Below are 21,549 nucleotides of genomic sequence, written 5' to 3' on the forward strand. Positions count from 1 at the left end.
GAGGTCAGACTAAATGCGATCCCTGGGAAAGGTAATGGCAACCCACCCCAGTATTCTTGCCATGAAAACTCAATGGATCAGTACAACCAGAGATATGTCGGTATACCATCGGAAGATGAGACCCCCAGGTCGGAAGATGGTCAAAATGCTACTAGGGAGGAACAGAGGATGAGTTCAACTAGCCCCAGATGTGATGACGCAGCTAGCTCAAAGCCGAAAGGACGGCTAGCGGCCGACGGTGCTGGTGGTGAACGGCGAATCCGATGTTCTAAGGATCAACACACCGTTGGAACCTGGAATGTAAGATCTATGAGCCAGGGCAAATTGGATGTGGTTATTGGTGAGATGTCAAGATTAAAGATAGACATTCTGGGCATCAGTGAACTGAAATGGACTGGAATGGGCCACTTCACATCAGATGACCACCAGATCTACTACTGTGGACAAGAGGACCACAGAAGAAATGGAGTAGCCTTCATAATTAATAGTAAAGTGGCTAAAGCAGTGCTTGGGTACAATCCAAAAAACAATAGCATGACCTCAATTCGAATTCAGGGCAAGCCATCTAACATCACAGTGATCCAAATATACACCCCAACCACAGATGCTGAAGAAGCTGAAGTAGAGCAGTTCTATGAGGATCTGCAGCACCTACTGGACAACACGCCTAAAAGAGACATTATTTTCATCACAGGAGACTGGAATGCTAAGGTGGGCAGTCAGATGACACCTGGAATTACAGGTAAGCATGGCCTGGGGGAACAAAACGAAGCAGGACATAGGCTGACAGAATTTTGCCAAGACAACTCACTCTGCATAACAAACACCCTCTTCCAACAACCTAAGAGACAGCTTTATACATGGACTTCACCAGATGGACAACACCGAAATCAGATTGATTACATCCTTTGCAGCCAAAGGTGGCAGACATCTATACAGTTGGTAAAAACAAGACCTGGAGCTGACTGTAGTTCAGATCACGAACTTCTTCTTGCACAATTTAGGATCACACTAAAGAGATTAGGGAAGACCCACAGATCAGCTAGATATGAGCTCACTAATATTCCTAAGGAATATGCAGTGGAGGTGAAGAATCGATTTAAGGGACTGGACTTAGTAGATAGGGTCCCGGAAGAACTATGGACAGAAGTTTGCAACATTGTCTAGGAGGCGGCAACAAAATACATCCCAAAGAAAGAGAAAACCAAGAAGGCAAAATGGCTGTCTGCTGAGACACTAGAAGTAGCCCAAGAAAGAAGGAAAGCAAAAGGCAACAGTGATAGGGGGAGATATGCCCAATTAAATGCAAAATTCCAGAGGCTAGCCGGAAGAGATAAGGAATTATTTTTAAACAAGCAATGCATGGAAGTGGAAGAAGACAATAGAACAGGAAGGACAAGAGACCTCTTCCAGAAAATTAGAAACATCGGAGGTAAATTCCAAGCAAAAATGGGTATGATCAAAAACAAAGATGGCAAGGATCTAACAGAAGAAGAAGAGATCAAGAAAAGGTGACAAGAATATACGGAAGACCTGTATAGGAAGGATAACTGTATTGGGGATAGCTTTGACGGTGTGGTCAGTGAGCTAGAGCCAGACATCCTGAAGAGTGAAGTTGAGTGGGCCTTGAGAAGCATCGCTAATAACAAGGCAGCAGGAGATGACGGTATCCCAGCTGAATTGTTCAAAATCTTGTGAGATGATGCTGTCAAGGTAATGCATGCTATATGCTAGCAAATTTGGAAAACACAAGAATGGCCATCAGATTGGAAAAAATCAACTTATATCCCCATACCAAAAAAGGGAAACACTAAAGAATGTTCAAACTATCGAACAGTGGCACTCATTTCACATGCCAGTAAGGTAATGCTCAAGATCCTGCAAGGTAGACTTCAGCAATTAATGGAGAGAGAATTGCCAGATGTACAAGCTGGGTTTAGAAAAGGCAGAGGAACTAGGGACCAAATTGCCAATATCCGCTGGATAATGGAAAAAGCCAGGGAGTTTCAGAAAAACATCTAGTTCTGTTTTATTGACTATTCTAAAGCCTTTGACTGTGTGGACCATAACAAATTGTGGCAAGTTCTTAGTGGTATGGGGATACCAAGTCATCTTGTCTGCCTCCTGAAGAATCTGTATAACGACCAAGTAGCAACAGTAAGAACAGACCACGGAACAACGGACTGGTTTAAGATTGGGAAAGGAGTACGGCGGGGCTGTATACTCTCACCCTACCTATTCAACTTGTACACAGAACACATCATGCGACATGCTGGGCTTGAGGAATCCAAGGCTGGAGTTAAAATCTCTGGAAGAAACATTAACAATCTCAGATATGCAGATGATACCACTTTGATGGCTGAAAGCGAAGAAGAACTGAGGAGCCTTATGATGAAGGTGAAAGAAGAAAGTGCAAAAGCTGGTTTGCAGCTAAACCTCAAAAAACCAAGATTATGGCAACCAGCTTGATAGATAACTGGCAAATAGAGGGAGAAAATGTAGAAGCAGTGAAAGACTTTGTATTTCTAGGTGCAAAGATTACTGCAGATGCTGACTGCAGTCAGGAAATCAGAAGAGGCTTAATCCTTAGGAGAAGAGCAATGACAAATCTCAATAAAATAGTCAAGAGCAGAGACATCACACTGACAAAAAAGGTCCGCATAGTTAAAGCAATGGTGTTCCCAGTAGTAACATATGGCTGCGAGAGCTGGACCATAAGGAAGGCTGAGCGAAGGAAGATCGATGCTTTTGAACTGTGGTGCTGGAGGAAAATTCTGAGGGCGCCTTGGACTGCAAGAAGATCAAACCAGTCCATCCTCCAGGAAATAAAGCCAGACTGCTCACTTGAGGGAACGATATTAAAGGCAAAACTGAAATACTTTGGCCACATAATGAGAAGACAGGACAGCCTGGAGAAGCTGTTGATGCTAGGGAGAGTGGAGGGCAAAAGGAAGAGGGGCCGACCAAGGGCAAGGTGGATGGATGACATTCTAGAGGTGACGGACCCGTCCCTGGGGGAGCTGGGGGTGGTGACGACCGACAGAAAGCTCTGGCGTGGGCTGGTCCATGGAGTCACGAAGAGTCGGAAGCGACTAAACGAATAAACAAAAACAAAAGCACTTCTATTGCAGTTGCAGCCCCTGTTGCTGACTTTTTTACACACATCAGCTGCAGGTGTCCCCAGGCCTTGGGACTATCCCCAGAGATAGTCGCAATCCAGCTGTAAATATTTAACGTGACAGAAAGGAGCAGTGACTAAACTACACAAATTATTAATAAAATAAGTATATTTCATTTCAATGAAACACCAGTGCAAATGAACATTGCAAAAGTATCTTGCCCCTGGTCCTACCCGCTGCTTTTTCAGCACAGCTCCTGCCATAATAATTCACTCCTCCACTCGGGAAAAGTCTCTGCCCAGCCAAAACTAACGCCTTGGTGTAGATATAGAAGGAAATGCTCAGCACTGTGAGACTGGACTCCCAGGGAATGACATTAACTATGTACTGATGATGGGTGCAATGGCTAAGTCGTTGGACTTGGAATGGAGAAATCCAGGCCTTGACTATGGAGCTCACTGACAGTCTCTGCAGGAAAAAAATAAGACCGCCTGTGAGCTTCCTGTACTATTAGAGTCACCTACGCAACTCCTGGTGACTACACAGATGTGTCCATCTGATTTTCTTGGCAACAATCTGGAAGTAGTTTTGCCATCGCCTTCTTCTGGGATACTTTTTGACTTCTAGTCTAGTCTAGAGCCCCGGCTCTCCTGTCCAATTGCTAATCAGGTCCAGCCCTACCTATTCCATTCACATCATTTGCACAGTGAACTCATGACGCCATCTGTCCCCTCTCCAGGGGATGCCCACGTGAGTGCTTTTCTCAAGCGTTCACTGGGACAAAGCCACCCCCCCCCCAAAGAGCTGCACAGCCCTATGAAATAAATGAGGCCAGGATGGATCTCTTTGGACAGAACATCAAAGAGGGGAAGCGTGTCAAGGAAGGTTACCTTGCTTTCCCCACTGCCTTCCAGATGTGTTGGGGCTACAGCTTCCAGAGTTCTGCTACGGTGAGGTTGGCCAATCAGAAAACATCTGTTTATCAGAAGGGAAAACTAGTTGGGCAGCTCCCACTACCTTTACCTGGCCAAGGCCCTTTTGCAGAGGGCCCCCCAAATTACTTGGTATGGTGAGTGGGGTGAAACAACCCCCTTTACCTACATGGAACTTTACATAATAGCATACATGGTCTCCATGTATGTTATTGGTTTTACTACAAAAATACTCTGGCTGTGTTCAAACATGTTAAACCTGGGCTAACAAATAAGATTCTTTTGTTCACAGAACATGAGATATTGAAAAAAATATATACAGTATGTTATTGATAAAATGATAACTGGATTCATGCAACCTGCTGATGTAACAGCTGGGTTCCCACTACACACAGAATCACGAACTCTTTTAGCCTAGTGTAGTTTGTTGTGCAAACCCAGACATGGAATCCAGAATCTCCTTTGGGATCCCGATTCTCTTATATTCCGACACTGGTCGAATTCCATGAACCAAACAGGGCAATTGCGTAACAAAAGCCTTGTCTAGGAACACCACTGACCAGCTTACACAACGTGCTTTGCCTGGTTTCTGAATTAACCCTTTTCTGATTCTGCAGAATTCACTGAACTGTAGGCAGAAGAGGCTGGGTACACACAACACAGGAACAAATCAAGGTTAACACTAGCCAAGCTTAGTATCTTGTGCAAATGCAGCTGTCTAGCTGTTTAATTAGCTGAGAACCATGCTGTGGAAATAAGGTACTAAGCAACACACTGGTGAAAACACTGAGGTTTTCTAGGGAGACTAATATTGGGAACCACAGAGGAGGGAAGGAGCATCTCAGGGTAGATAGAAATTGCAGTGCAGAAGCATCTCCACAAAATATTCAGGGCTTCGCATTCTCCTTCTTGCCCAGAGGCCACCTGCCTTCTCCCTAGATAAGTGGCTTATGTGTTTGGAACTTGGATTCCAGAATCTATTTGGATGCAAATCCCTGCCGCCTGCCCACCTGCCCGCCCCCAACAAACAAGCATGCACACAAGAGCCTCTGCTCTCTTTAGAAAAGGGGTGGAAGCCAGCCAGTTCCAGGGCACAATCTGACTGCCTGCCCGCAGCTGCACAGGAAGCCCCAGGGGCACCCTGCCAGGCTTGGCAACAGCAAAGAACCATTTGCCAATATGCCACAGGGAGACCCAGCTGGCCTGAACACTTGTGTTCAGCACAGCTCAGGAGATCCCACTCCTACCTGGGGGAATCAAGAAATTCCCACGGTGAAGCTGAAGCCAGCCATGGCTGGCATCTGCCCAATTCTTTCCCTTGGAAGGGCAATGGAGAAAGGAGACCCAGATGCCCTGCTGAAAACCTCCCTCTTCCTCCTCAACAGCCAATGGGGCTCCTCTTGCCGCAGCCTTAAGTGCACCTTGGGTTGGTATAACATGAGTTTTTAATAAAAATCATGTTACCATATATGTATCTTACTGTTACTTCCCCCGAGGATCTCAGAGGAATATGCAGGCTGGATTCAAAATCCTTAAACCTGGGGTGGAAAGACAATTTTTTATTTATTTTATTCATTCATCAAATTTCGCCATCACCCATCTCCCTCAAAAGATGCTGTGTTCACACAATATACTTTGCCCTAATGAACCAAATAATGGTTTAATATGATTGCCTGGGTCAAACAGCATGTTAAGATCAAGCTGCCCTTCCCGTAACATGCTAAGCCACAGACCACCCAACCCATTTGAGTCCTGGAGCACTTTCTGCAAATCCAGCCACTCCATGCCAAAATCTTCATACTTCCCAAAGTTTTCTTCTCCTGTGAAAGACTTTTTTCTGCTTCATTTAGAATTTATTTGGGTGACGTTTTTGTGATTGCTTTATCACTGCTAGGTGACATAAATGTTTTATGGTTTAGGTTTGTTTGTTCTTTCAGCAAATTTTACAAGAAGTAGAAAAAAATGCAGGGAATTTCTTTACCTGGCATTAAATGCCAGTTCTTTCCAACCTTTCTCTTTTCCCATCCTCTTTGCTTTCTCACTGGCAAATCCCTGGCAAATGTTGGCTTCTGAGCTATCTGAGAAAATTGGGAAGGCACTCCATGGGTTATAGAAGAGATCTTTCCAATCTGGTGTCCTCTAGATGCCTTTTCATTACAATTCCCAGGCTGTCCAACAACCTGCTCATTGGCCACCTGGCTGTGAGTTCTGGTAGCCATAATCCATATTTGATTGACCCCCAGTTAGGGAAGCCTCCTGCTTGCTTGACATTACCATTCAGTCCACAATGAAAATGGGGATCAGCTAAATTCCAGTTGTCCAGAACACTCACAACCTACACCAGAAAAATAAACAAACTGAAACAAATTGGTATAATTTATCCATTTTTTTCAATTCCATTGATTCACGTCTGGCAAATTTCACCTCAGCAGTTGATGGGAAATTGCAATTATAACTCCGCTGTGGCACTCTCAGTAAGAAATGCCTTTGCCTGATATAACTTAAATGTTATTTTATAGAAGCACTTCATAACTCAATGTGAGCTTATAATTTTTTGTCACTTAACCATCATGCTTTATTACCCAACACTGGACACAGAGGAGGAGGAGGGAGAAAGCTTTCTCAGTTTGTGATGGGGAATACTGTATGATTATGTACTGAGGCTGCCCGATCAAGAGGGAATTCTTGCTGAAATTTTCATCGCGGAGAACAAGTACTCCAGAAGGCTAGTCAAGAGCTAAGGAACTGAGGTTGCTGCCTGGATCCATGAGGGGAAAAAAAAACATTGCAAAGACCTGGTAGCCAGCCAAGACTCGATCTCCCCTACAGTTAGCATATGCCCAGGGCCTCAGGATGGAATTTTAACTTCAAAAATCGTCTCTTATTACTGGCCTATCTTGACTGAAGTATCGCTCTTGGTTTGGTCTCGGACACCCCATGGAAGGAGAACTCCCAACTCTTTGGGTCTTTGGTTCTACTCCTGAATTGTTTGGCAGTTCAGAAATATTTCCTAACCTTCAGTTGTGTCTACCTGCCTGGAGCTTAAATGCTTTATTTTGTGTCCTGCCTTTTGGGACCATAGAGAGCAAATCCAAGTCCAGCACCCAAATCTGTCTAAACCATCCAGTCAAGGGGTCCTCACTATCAATTTTGATCACTTCCAAGCAATAATCAACTAAAATGTCAATACAGTGTTCAAACAGGTTCTTATGAAGCCAGGTAGCTCCCATCCAATACTTGATATTTTTTTCCAATTGACTAACTACTTTCATCTCTATTAAATTTTATTGTTTTATTATTATTTTCAGGATACTTTATCAGACTCTTCATAAATGACCCTCCCTCCTCTCCTTGGCAAAACCCTCTCCCGCTGAACACCTACAAATACCCTCAAAATGTAAGAAAAAAAATGGGGTGGGTGATAGTGCAACCAATGGGGGAGAACAAGGGAGCTCTTGCATCCCTTTCCCTCCTATTGGTTCTGCATTTGTAGCTCACAGTCTGACAAGGGCAATTTCACTAGTCAATAAATCACCATATTGTATTGAGCAAGCATTTGTGAACTGAAATGGAAACTAATATGTCCAGGCAAAGCTACAGATAGTTCCTCATAGTTCAACAAAGGTCCTTCTTTCCATTCACTTGATGGAGACCTCAAATGCCCATTAACTTGACAACTCCTGCCCTGCAGATCCACATTCACTCCTTTGCATCCTCTTCATTCCTGGGACTTGGCCATACTCTCTCTGTCTCCTTGCCAAGCTCTTGCATGTTTCAAGTCTTGTCCAGGGACTTGAAAGGTAAATGACATGGGACATAAAAATGTGTAACGTGCAGCTCCAATTGTGTATTTATTTTTATGAAACCACCTGATTGCTCAATATGGACTGGGAAGTGATGCATGGAGAGGAGGAAAGCTGGTCTTTACCCAGTCCTTGGTTGTTTAAATCTCTCTCTCTCACACACACACACACCACACACATACACACATGCACCCAATTTTTTAAAACTCCACTGCACCAGTGGAATTTTTAGAATAAAGCATTCATACTCACATGGCAAAGGAGAGGGAAAATGCTAAAAAGGGAGCCAGGAGAGTGAACAGGTGCATCTGCCTGGTGGCCCTGACCCATGCTAGGCCACTACGCTTTTACAAGAGAGTAAAAAGATCCCCAATGGCTTCCGGAAGACGCCTTCTTTTAGAGATTGGACCGTTTTCCCTCCAGCTCTCTCACTCCTGGTTCCCGCCTTGCCACAACCGACACTTTGTTCAAAGGAACCATCCTCTCAAGACAAACTGAATCAATATTATTTTGCTTCTCGGCATCCAAGCCAGTGGGTTATGAACAAGTATTTTGTTTTCTTTCCCAGCACCTGGCTAAATGAAAAATATAATTACCCTTCTAAATCCCAGCACAAAGAGTGGACTCGTGACATCCAAGCTATGTGAGCCTCAAGGCTCATATGTTTCATTTGCCTGAATTCTACCTTCCTGTTTCTCCCTTCTGCTCAGCTGAATTATTATCTTGCCCTAAATTAATTATTTCACAACTCCTGGGAAATAGCAAATCCCCCAGAAATGGCATTCTGTTTCCAACCAAAGGAAAAAAATGCAGAGGGGGTTTTGTCAGGGCCTGAGGCAGACGGGCCCAGAGGGTTCCCTTCAGTCCACTGCGAAGCCACCAGGCCAGCTAAGCAATCCCTGGCCTCAAGGGAGGGAACCACCTTTTTCCAACCAGGAAGCAGCCTCTTTTCTTTTCCATTTCTTTTTTCACCACGAGGAGCTATCGGGAATGTCATAAAGATATGACTGAATGGGGTGGCAATGAACATTTTGCCCCCATTTCAGTTTGGGGAAATTTGCCAGTGTTTTAATTTAAGGAAGTATTTTTTTTCTATTGAAGACTTACTGCAGCATTTTGCATTATTTTGTTTTAAAGACAAGATGCCAAATTTGGGAGGTTTGCCACTCAATTCTGGCAGCATAAATTTGGAGAGTTCTGGAGTGTGAAAAGCGGGGCTTGAGCACATGCGGTCTGTGTGTCTCCTACCCAAGGGCTAGTGCATTCTATCCAGATTCTGGAAATCTGGGCTCTTATTTCTGCTCAGTCCTGAAATGCAACAGCTGGGTTGACAAAGCATAATTAGTCCTAGATCTGGGTTAACAAAACACAATTACTGTGTTCATACAGCATGCTATGTCCAAATAAATAAACCTTATTCAGGTTTAGTAGGATGGCCTGATCCTAGCAGTGTGCAAAGGCATGATCAAGGTTCTAAAACACACTGAAAACCAAGGTTGTAATGGCTCCTCCCTCCAAACTGGACCAGTACAGATAGGCACACGCAGGTGCAAGAACTTCCCAACTACTGTAGAAAATCTACCAAGCCATTATGAAAGAGTTCTGTGTATCAAAGGCAAGTGGTACTTATACTTGCAATCAATGTTCCTTGTGCCTCTTCCACCCACTCTATGTACAGGACTAGAAGTGATGCTCTTTGGGGGAAGAAAGAGAGTTTCAACCTGATCCTTGTTCTATTAACACTCAACTCTGGTGTCAGGCTGCTTGTTTCTGAGTAGGCGAGCACCAGCTCCCACTTTACTACCACTCCATCCCACTTTAGCCAAGCCTAGTGTGCTAAGCAAACTGGAGTCATTGTATGACTTGATCTAGTCCACTCCTCTTTGTTTCCTACCCCTTCTGTGTGTAAGTGAGAGAAGGAGGGAGAATTGGGTAAGACCTGATAAAGAAATTCCACTGGGCTGAATTCCAAAATCCATCTTCAAATGCCATTTAACATGCACAATACAAACACACCCATTCTTGAGATCGTCTTCAGTCACCCACACAGGTATGGCCAACACATTTCTTTTTGAGGACTGAAAGAGACATGGGAGGGAGCATGCATCTCCCAGAATTCCAGTAATAAGGCAGCTGCCCAAGTGGCACTTTCTGGGCAACGGGAGCTCAGATCTTGCCTTTTTTGAAAATTATTTGCTATTGCAAATGTTTTTCTTTACATCTGAAATGGATCATATTCTGTCGAAATGGTTCACAAGAGACCCCAGGGCACCATGCAACAAATGAAAACTACAGTTTTAAAATTATGCCATAGGGAGTTGGAAAGCTAGAAGTTAAATTGCAGAAAGTTCCCAAAAATGTCTGACCTTTTACTGCATTCAGAGTCAAATGTTCCTTCCATCCTGAGGGTCCAAGCTGTTGAAAGTGGTGCTGAGCTTTATTTTATTTTGCCTTGCCTGTTTGAAACCCAGCCCGCCATTGCTCCATCTTCCAGGAAAGCTGCTTTAAAAAGATAAGTACCAATCGAAGTGAATATTTGTAGCTCAGGGTTGAACTGTGGAGTCCTTGGTGCTCTCTGGGCCTTGTTGTTTTCTTGCAGACGTTTCATGGCCAGACTAGGCAACATCTTCACTGGGAAGAGGGAGCGGGCCTTGCTCTCAGTTTATATACCGTGGTGGGTGTTGATTGCTGGAGGGGAGGTGTTCTGGTCTTTTGGCTTTTTATGGTCTCTTTTGAATGGTATGTAGATGTTGTTTACCTCTATGTGTCTGTTGATAGCTACTTTGTCTGAGTGCCAGGCTTACAGGAATTCTCTCGCTTTTTTGGATTTGGCTTGGTTTAGGATGCTCACAGTTTCCATAGAGGTAAACAACATTTACATACCATTCAAAAGAGACAATAGAAAAGCTAAAAGACCAGAACACCTCCCTGCCAGCAATCAGCACCCAGATATACAAAAATTAACACTAGGATTAACACCAGATGAACCATCAAACAGCACAATACACCCTAATCAAGGAACTATTAACTCGGTCAATCAACCAAGCAGCAAACAACAGCCCAATCAAGGAACTCCCAAGAAGAGAACAACACCCCCAGCAACACAAGCTGGGCAAACCACGGTATATAAACAGAGGGCAAGGCCCGCTCCTTCTTCGCACTGAAGATGTTGCCTAGTCTGGAAATGAAAAATCTGCAAGAAAACAACCAGGCTCAGAGAGCACCAGGGACTCCGCAGAAGAGGAGTTCTTTCAGCTGGGAAGGTTTTCTAGTTTCCAGCCTCTGGTCTCCACTTGGAGATAATGACCAGGTTTCCTGGTTTTCTGCTGGAAGCACACTCTTCATTTCAATAATCTATTGCTTTCTAGAAGGGAATTTTTACAATCCTTGCTGGTCCTTTCCATAAGATGGATGGGAGATGCTGGTTGTCCCCAAATCTGCATGACCCCAGGCTGAAGAAGGATGCTCTGTGGCATGTGTGAAAGCAGGTGTGCAGCTATTGTAATAACAATGGCATGTTTGGATATTTATCAGGCTAATTCTGTACTCAGATACAAGTGTCACTGACTCAGAGTAAGTTCAATTGTGTTTCATAACCTGCTATATGTTTTCCACTCTTACACACACACACACACAGTGGCTGGGTAGTGTAGAGGTTAGAGTGCTGCCCTCTGCTGTGGGAGACCAGGGTTCAAATCCTGACTGGTACCTACGACTGGTAAGTGGGGGTCCTTGGGCAAAGACCCCCTAACGCTTCACCTGCCTACCTCGGATATGAGAGTGACACGAACAAAGAGAGTCATGCCAGCTCGGATGTCACCCAGATTAAAAGGTGCACGCGAGATGCTGAGGAACCAGGACAATCTGACAATAAGTGGGCTACTGGAACAAACCATATACGGACGAGACAAGAGAACCTGGAATTGATGGAATGCTACTACAACAGCAGACCAATGACAAGGGATACATGAAATGTATAAGGGACTATGGATGGACAGAAGAACTGCATCCACACTAACTGAGAAACAGCTAGTTACCCAATGCTTCAAAATAGTGAAGAGGAAGCTGCTCTCACAACTTGAGACAGACCAACTACACATTATATCCCAGACTCAAGAAGACCTGGAAGAACAACCGGAGGTGCAGCCAACACCTGAAGCTGGAACGTCACTGCCACCCCCTCCATTACAAAGCACAGCAGCTGATCTGAGGCCTAAGATCATGGATAGACTAGCTACAGTCAACTCTCGAGACCAATTAGCAAGGCTCAGTGGAGAAGTACCATCCGATAGTATGCTAGAAGATGCCAATAGAGCCCTCATGACAATCCCTACTACCACAACTCAAACTAATACACTGGTATACGTTACAGCAGCTGTAATCCTGGAATGCTTGGCTACACGATCAAGAAGAACAGCAGTACATACCCCCACCCCCAGAAAATGAGGTGGGAGGCTAAGATCAAGACAATTCTAGTTGCCATCGTTAGGAGACTCCCATATGGTTGCAGCATCCCATGGTCACATTTGTGACCTCCTGCCCGTTTCCCCATTGACTTTGCTTGCTGGAAGCCAACAGAAAAGGTTGCAAATGGTGGTCACTTGACCGTGGGACACCGCAACCATTCTAATTGTGAATCAGTTGCCAAGCACCCAGATCACGATCACATGACCAGGGGGACCTTGTGATGGCCGCAACTACAAGGAACAGTCGTAAGCCCCCTTGTTCAGCACTGTCATAACTTTGAACAGTTGTTGAATGCGTGGTTGCTGAACAAGGACTACCTGTACATAACAGCAATAACTACAGCATTTATGGGGAAAAAACCCCACAATACTGTTTGTTGAAGGTCTGCCACCTTCTCTTCATGCAATCACCAGGATACAACACAGTGCAGTCTTTTTAAAGAAAATTAGCCCTTTTTATTTGCTTTTTCACATTATTCTTCCTAGGCTACTTTTGTACCAATAGTATTGTGTAAATTTCTCTTTCTCTCTTGCCTGCTTGTTTAGCAAGGCAGTAGTGAAGTAGAAAAGCTTGTTAAGCTTTCTCCATTTTGGCTTGTGAAGTTAAACCTACCAAAAGTATTTTATTCGCCTTTATATCTTTGGCAATAAAAGCACAAGAATAATGTCATTATTTTTAAAATGAAAAGGTGGAGAAATCTGCAGCCATTTTAAAAAAGCAGCACATTTCTGAATAATCCTAGCATTCAAAATAACACATCAGAAATAGCTGAGTTGGGGGTAAGGGGGAATCGCATGAGGACATCTGTAGAAGTGAGAAAAGGAGACAAGAGGAAGGGTCCAGTCTTTGCACGAGGCCCTGAGCAGTGAGGATCGAGTCAGTTTGTATGGAAATGCCAAAGATCGCGCACATCCAACGAACAATAAACCCTAACCCTGACAAGGCCTGAGATACGCATTTCAGGGATTTTGAAAGGTGCACTGCAGTTATCCGTTTGGTATACTTAATGACTCTTCCAGCTATAAACACTGTCAGAAATGTGTCTGCTTATATCATTTTGAAACAAAGCTGGCATAAAGGAGTCATCCAGGATGTCAAACTATCACTGATCTAAAAAATGGCAGAGGAAGGTTTGTTAAATATGCCAGGTTCTCAGATCAAAAATAACAAAAACCTCCAATATTTCTTGGACCTTTTTCACAGTGAAACAAAGCTCACTAATTCCTTGCAAAGGGTGACAGAAGCAGGCTGAGCTGTCACTCAGCAGAAGGAGGGGGGAGTCAGGAGGGCCCGACAAACAAGACGGAGCCAGACCTGGCTGGAAGAGACGAAGGACTCGAGAAAGGGGCACCCTTGTAAAGGGGCTGACTGTAAAAGCACGGGTATTTTTAATCAAAATTAGGCACCGCATGTATTTTATATCATTAACAATTTTGTATCTCCTTCTGCAAGATGATTTTTCTCTAAGGTGCACTTAATAGCAATACAATCCATTAAAAAAATGCCATCCTGGGTAAGAAAAGGGTAGATGGTAAAACCCTTATAATGACAGCCAAGGATGCCAGCGAGATGAAGAACCAGCGGCTCCGACTACGGGGCTGGCCTCAATCGCTGATCCTCTTTCCTATTCCCACCACCTGTGTCCCCTGCCTGCTTGTCACGACTTCCTGCTGTTGGAGAAAGAGCCCACTGAGCAAGGATGATGGGAGACCACCTCAGGAACCTCTGGCATGCAGAACGGTGGGCGCCGAAGGTCCCAGCTCCCGCCAGGAGCAGGATTTCCCCAGCCCTCCGCCTGCCCTGCATCCAGCTCTCAGGGAGCTGGCTGTGGACCTGCTCTCCTCCGATCTAGGCAGGCTTCTGGGTGGCCGTCACAGACGCAGCTGGAGCACGGCGACGAGGAAGAGAAGGTGGAGCAGCAGCAACCGCCCTCCCTTCACCCCCCGTGCACCTCTTGCTGTTCCAGGGGAAACGAGGAGGAATTTCCGACGCAAATCTTTCTCCTGCTTTGATGGACTACGACGTAATTGCTTCCTCTGTCTCAGAGGTTTGCGCATGCTTCTGGCTCTCCATCCCCTCTGTGGAGGGCCTTCCCCCTTGCAATCGTGGGCTTTGGAAGTGGCTCCAACTCTGCATGTGGGCCAGGTTTTGGGGGGAACTCCCCAACTGGAGGCCACAACATGATGTGCCTCATTTCAGAGGACCCCCTTCATCCAAAGCTTAACAAATATAGGGGAAAAAAAACTTCTCTTGCATGAGCCTATTTTATCCCTCTGAAGACAAGGAGAAGCACCAACTACCAGCTGATGACTAATTCTCACACATTTATTATTTCACTCAATTAGAACTGCACTAATCACGCAGTGGTGCTTCATCCCTCACTGTCAGTATAGCAGGAGGTGTGAAAAGCTCCACTTTGGCCATGACTAATCTCTGAAATCACTACCACGAGCACCGGGTTGTGTAACACCCACCAGGTCAGCAGCCAAACCAGATGAAGTGCCCGAGAAAAACCTCCATTCCATGCAACCCAGGAAGAGATGCCTGTATGTGCGCATCACCTTTGCTCTTGCATATCTAGAGCCATTTCTAAGCCATGTCCTCATTTGTGAATGACTTTAACAGAACAATCCATATGATCCTCCTATTTTGATATGTATTTTAGACTTAGTTTCAAGCAATGTTTTTCTCCATAGATAACATGTACTTTTCGAAGGGGTTGAGAATGAATGTAGACTTGCAACAAGCTGTCAGAAGTGCAGGTCAGGACACAGTCCAGGATATGCAACTAAGACACAGCTGCCAGCATTCCTTTCAATATTTGACACTGTGAGGTGAAATCTATTAGCACTTGACTATTGATAAGCAACAGGGAGCCAGTTTGGTATTGTGGTGGAGGCACCAGGCTAGAAACCGAGAGACTGTGAGTTCTAGACCCGCCTTAGGCACAAAGCCAGCTGGGTGACCTTGGACCAGTCACTTTCTCTTAGCCTTAGGAAGGAGGCAATGGCAAACCACTTCCAAAAAACTTAGATATGAAAACTGCAGGGACTTGTCCAGGCAGTCTCTGAGAATCTGACATGATTGAATAGATTAAAAAAAAAGATTATTATGGGCTGAGCCATGTGTGAGGACAGGCGATCCATGCTGCAGTGCCCGAGGGCTACTGGCTTAAGGGCAGCATGTCAAGCACAAACGTTGGCCATCCTTGGCATGGAAAATATCAGAGAAAGGATGGTGGAAAGAGCGAGCCAGGGTGCCTCAGAGCAACCTCCCTGGCAGATTCTTTCTCCTCCTCTCCGTGGTGTCTCCCTCTTCTCTCTTCATCCCTGCTTTCTTCACATTTCATTCTCCTCCACAGCTAATTTAATCCTGACATTTCCAGAACTGAAGAAAATAAATAAGATGCAGTTCACATTTCAACGTGACTGAGGATGGTTGGGTGAATCCCTGGCTGTTATTACATCCTAAATGAGAAACTTTCAGGGGGAAGGGAGGTGGTTTTTTATGTCTTCCCCTCTGGCTTTCTAATAGTCTGGAAGCTCAGCCTCCTCACAGATTTGTAGCAGTGCAACCTCCCCCCAACACTTATAATCCATTTTAAAAGACTTATCTGCAACACACACACACACACACTTGCATTGCTCACACTCACTCATTCTTTTCCTTAATTGCCTTTACTGGCCCTTAATGATGTCATCACAAAGCCAAAGCTTGTCACAGAGTAGCAGGATGCTACCTCACTGCCCCCGTGGTCTCCGAACGGATGGGGCTGCGCAAGGGTGCAAAAGCAGCAGCGGGAACCAAGTGAGTAACTATTAAAAGCACTGAAGTCTGCATGTCTCCTTTTGTTCTTTCAGGAGAATTTTTACCCCATCAAAATCACCCCATCAAAATCACTATTACCACCAAGTAATCCACAAGTTACCCTGCTACCTTCAATTCTTCTCGGAGTGCCTCCCTGGCCTCTCCTGGACCGCAGGCAGAGCCACGTCTCCTTCTGTCCAGAGAGCACTAAACCAGCACCCCGTTTTTATAACAACACTTCCTCCACTAGTTCACTATAAGTGCTTTTTGCACACATGCAAGAACATAAACACTAATTGTGAAATGGAAAACTCTGGCTCTGTGCGTACTTGTTTCCTCCTCAAAGTATGTGGGGGGGGGGGGTGCAGCCAGGTGAATATTGTGAAAATATCTTGGATTTCTTCCTTCTGGTGCAGCTTCATCCACTCATGACACCCGTTTGGCACAAAGGATGGCGCCTTCTTCAAATAAAGCTCAAGGCCTGGTAGCAGCCCAAGCAGCTCTTCACGGTTCCTTGGCAGCAGAGCAGGCATGGCTCATGTTGCCTTCTTCTGGGACACTTTCCGACTTCCCAGTCTGGTCTGTAGCCCTTCCATGCAAATGCCAATTAGGCCAGACTCTGCTTGGCTTTTTCAAAGCCAGTCAAGGATATTTAGGTGCTCCCCAGGCTGGACTTAAATGAAGTCTCTCTTGAGTCAGGCTCAAATCATGGCAACCCGCCCACAGAGATTTCTTGGCGGGACCCTCCTCAAGTCCAGCTGCGCTCCTGCTGACTGACGCAGACACTTCCCCTGCAGGTTTTAGTCCACACTCTATCCTGAGAGAGTTTCTGCTGACTGGGAGCGAGGGAGGGATGTTGAGATCCAGCAATAGCTAGAGCGTACTAGAGTTGGGAAGGATAAACCTAGCAATTTTTAAAGTTCAGAATAACATAAAGATTTCTCTAAAGATGCCAAAGGTGGTGGAGAGGTGGCGGGGTAGATCTGCACTGCAGCAGCTTGGCTGAAGACCAGCTAACGCGCAGCTCCACTCTAAAATCAGGAGTCCGATTTTGTGACTAACAGATTTTATTAAAAGGCACAAGCTTTTGTGCCGATTTGTGCCTTTTAACAGAATGTGCTAGTCAGAAAAAACCAGACTCCTCCGGATTTTTACCTAACATGGACTAAAATGGGTCTTCTCTATCTAAACGTCAAGCCGATCACCACAATTAAAAACAGAAAAAATTAAGTGTTATTTTAGTTTGTTTTTCCTTCTTCCCTCCCCAGTCATTTTCTTTTTATGCTGTGTATGCTGTGGTAGCATCAAACACAATCCCATGTTTTCTGCTAAGGAAATGTTACAGCCTGATGATGAGGATAACAGCGAGGACCAGGAGGAAGAGAGGCGGCGGTGTTTACAAGTAAAATTCTTCCTTGACAGGTGCATCTAACAAATAATTCAGTTTTGTTGCTAGAACTCGACAGATCAGCATAAATGATTATCTTTCAGGTTATCCCAATCCAGCCCAATATAGAATGTTTATCAATTTCCGAAGAATTTGTAGCAGCCAATAGAGTGCCCCCTTTGTGGGGAGATGGGTGGTGGCAAAATTTGATAAGTAAATAAATACATATTTTGCACAACACACACTTTCTTTAACAATCAGAAAAAAAGAAGAAAGCGGCTAAGGCAAAATCAGAATTCACCATTTCACTTACAGCTCTGGAATTTATAAATAAATCATCTCCACAGGCTGATTGATGTCCCTCCATAAATAATTAATCTCTGACCTTCCATTATGGAGCTGTCTAAATTCTTCACCCTGGGAACAAGCGTACAATAAATTTTCACATGGCAGAAAGAGAGGACAAAACAGGGAGTGCCAATATTCATTTATACATTTGTCATAAGAAGTTTGACTTTATTCAGCACTATTGGCTTGCTATTGATTAGGCATCCTGGAGGGTTAATTATCCAACGTGTACCCGCCTCCCCCACTAAAGCCTGCTGTTGGTTGTGAGGGAATCGAAGTTTCAGAGGGTTGTGCCTGGAATACTGGAACATCCACACGTCTACACATATGGAGGATGCACTTCCTTCTGCTGGTGAGGCCCCGCTGCAGACTCTTTCCCCTTTGCCTGATCCAGGGGCTACGTGTCAGCCGGGTTAACTGGGAAACCCATGAATTCAAGGGAGCTTGTTCTCCCACACAGGGAGGCTTTCCAAGGCCTCCTCCTGGGACAGAGTAAATCCCACAGACACAAAGGGAACTGATGAGGTGGCCGATGTCAGGCAGAAAGAGACCCTGTCACCAGAGGGAGGATTTGGCCAGCGCTGTTCCAACCTGGGAAGACTTCCTGGTGGTCAGTGGTTCCTCCCAACGGGATGCCAGGGCCTGCCAGGGTGGTGCAGAAGAGCATCTCTGGGACTGGGATGAAGAACAGAATCCAGTGTCTGAGCCGCCCCCAATGGGAGAAGATGTTCCCCACAGCCTCTCTCCTCCAAGCATCCTTCAAGGTGGAGCGTAATTCGGCCGCGCCTGTCCCACAGTCAGTCCTACTGCAGAGGCCGTGAGGGTGACCCACCTCCAAGGGAGGCTATCTGTTGAGTGCCTGCATGAGCCCCGTACCAGGTTTGGACTCCTTGCATTCAGGAGGATGCTTAATACTCATTGAGAAACACAGGGGAGCTTCTCTGAGAATAAGGAATTACAACTCCTTGCAAGCAACCATGAGGCATCCATCATTTGACAGGGACCCTCTTCCTCTGCTCTTCAAAATCTGGGCAACTCTCACTTGAGATATTTTGCTCTGGGTTTTGCTCCTCCCTGACCCAATATGCCTGCTGTTCTGAGGCATATTAAACGAAAGTGAAAAAATGCACCAAGCCAAACTGTCAAACAGAACAGTTGCTGGAGGTTTCAGCACAGTTGTAGCCTGACCCTGAACACGATACAAAATTGCCTCAGATATTCCAGTAACTGGGGCCCAATATATGTCAGAAAAACTCCACCAGTCTTTCTCAAATTGGATGTCAGAATAAAACTGTGCTTAGGAGGAGACTCCTGGTTGACAGACTCAGTCTGTCTGTTGGTATCCGGGAGCTACAAGTCACAAATTTTAGAAACCTGCGTAATTGCATGGTACAAACACCGCCGCCTTGCAAATAGCTGTATTTTCTCCTCCTGAGAAAAAGACATGGGATGGAAACAAGGTGGGAAGGGAGTCTGACTGTAGCCTCGAGTTGTCCTGGATCACAGGAGGCCCCAGGAGCACTTTCCAACCCCTTTACAGCCATAGGAAGCCATAGGAAGTGTCCATGTTTCTACGGTGTCGTCAAGCGATTCATTTTATTTATTTATTTAATGAAATTTATTATGGCTGCCCACTCCAGAAGACTCTGGGCCACTTACAGTATCAAAATACACAATTTTAAAAAGCTTTTTAAAAAACATGAAATAAGACATAGCAGCCCAGACTAAAAACAGCCACACCAACAAAAACACGGCAAGAGCCGCACAGGCACACTGCCCCCCAGGCCTGGGAACAGAGCCAGGTCTTGGTCCAGACAACCTCACAAGCCTGTACCCCAGGCATCGCACCTGGATCGGTCCAGTTTACTGCCCACCTCCAAGCGAATCCAAGCAACTTTACCTGCCAAATTGCATGAACACTCCTCGCTGTGGTCCTGCAGATGGTCCTGTGGCCCACCCCCCACCCCCACCCAACAGGACGCTGGCCACTGAACAGGGCCACTGGGCAGCTATCGGCACACGCAGCAAGGGTCAGAAATGTTTTGCTGCCCTTGACTTCCGGTGAGGATTCCTGGAGAACTAGACATCTCTGAAGGAGCAGAGGCGGCACTGCAGGGAGAGCGGTGGCCAGACGGTGAATTCTGGCCAACGAAATCTCTCTGGAAAAAGGAGAGTCCATGAAATCACCCATATGTACTCCCAACAGCTGCTTCCCGTGAGTAGACTGCAGGAACGGAGGCTTCTGTGGCCGGCTCGTGAGTTGAGTGGCTGGGAGTTGAGGGATCTCAGCCAAGCTCACAGCTGTAATGCAGCCTATATGGACATAAAGTTCACCAAGCCTCATTTTTTAATCACCTTCGGAACTCGTTTTTTAACTGCCTTTTAGCTATTTGGAACCTTTGCAATGGCAGGTTTTAGCGAACTGGGTGAGTTTCCTTCAATCCTTAGTGAAAGAAATTTTAAATACAAATTTAAGGACTTAAAAAAAAATTTTTTTTTATAAACAGCAAAAGAGTGATTAGATTAGAATGATGATTTTGGAAAGTTACAAACAGACTAAGGGTCCAGATGGAATTGAAATAAGATTTTGAAATTAATTATAAGAATCCTTCCCATGGGAAAATGCTCTTGTTTTGAATTCTTTAAAAAAAACATGGATGAGACTTTGAAGGTTGGACACTGAAGGGAACTAGAAGGAACCGAAGATTGCAATTCAAGGAGAAGAATACTTACATATGACTTTCTAATATAGAATGGAGCAAAATACTTTAACACTAGATCTATTGAAGGATATTTGTGAACAATAGAGCCAGAAGTTAATTTTTAAAGTGCCTGCTACTATAGACAGACGTTTTTAAAAGATGTTATGGAACAGGAACAAGTTTTACTGGACAAGACTGAGACTGATCTGAAAGTGGATTTACAAATGACAGGCTACAAGAATGATATGGAAAAAGATGCTACACTGGATTTACAAATGAAACCAGCTGATGTCATAATAATTAAAAGAGATGCAAATAACAAAAAAGAACAATCTGGATAATTTTCCGATATTGGATTTACAAAAGTGTCTTGTTAAAGTTTTGAAGGATTTTGTGAGAAGGGACAAAGAAAAAATGAAAAGAAATCAAGTTCTAGGACAGTATTTGAAGGAATCATAGATTAAGATCGTTAAAAATAAAAGGAAGGAGTATAAAGTTGGTTTATTTGATCAAGGTTAAAATAGATATGTTGGTATCTCTGGTAACCCTTAATGGACTTTTGCTGACATCAGGACTGAAATGACGAGGCTTTGAGGATTTCTTTATAGATAAGAGATGGGATATTGGGAGAAGAGATCATTTGTTGTATTTTAAGAGAAGGTGATAAGTTACTAAAATTGTTTATACTTGTTGTGATGAAGGGGGAAGTCATTTCTTTTTAATTTCTTTTCTTTACTATATTATTTTTTCTTTTTCTTTTTGTCTTTTTTTTTCTTCTACCTTTTTGAACTTCTTTTCTTTTAGTTTAGTTTGTGTTAGTTTTTACTGTGTTTATTAAAAGCTTTAATGATTAAAAAAAAGAAATGTTTTGCCACACTTAGCACCACGATGTAGGCTTGAATATGGGCTCTCACTCGTGTTCAGTCGGCATCACTCTGTCTTCCTCCAATGGTGCTCCAGGTGGCGCTTCTGGCGCTTCATCTC

General features: G+C 44.6%; 1 protein-coding gene across 4 annotated transcripts in view; it reads right to left on the minus strand.

The window, feature by feature from the left end:
* Nucleotides 1–21,549, minus strand: part of CHST8 (carbohydrate sulfotransferase 8) — a 281,616-nt gene that overhangs the window by 251,039 nt on the left and 9,028 nt on the right. The window contains exon 1 of one of the 4 annotated variants that reach the window (XM_063312860.1): nucleotides 10,221–10,352. The exons of 2 other annotated variants lie outside the window; for them this stretch is intronic. The gene's annotated coding sequence lies outside the window, so the exon portion shown is untranslated. Of the gene's footprint in view, nucleotides 1–6,231; nucleotides 6,307–10,220; nucleotides 10,353–21,549 lie in introns of those variants that run through there. One more of the 4 variants, XM_063312861.1, reaches the window with a different exon arrangement.

The sequence above is a fragment of the Candoia aspera genome, chromosome 11, assembly GCF_035149785.1.
Source record: "Candoia aspera isolate rCanAsp1 chromosome 11, rCanAsp1.hap2, whole genome shotgun sequence".
In the NCBI taxonomy this organism is placed as follows: Eukaryota; Metazoa; Chordata; class Lepidosauria; order Squamata; family Boidae; genus Candoia; species Candoia aspera.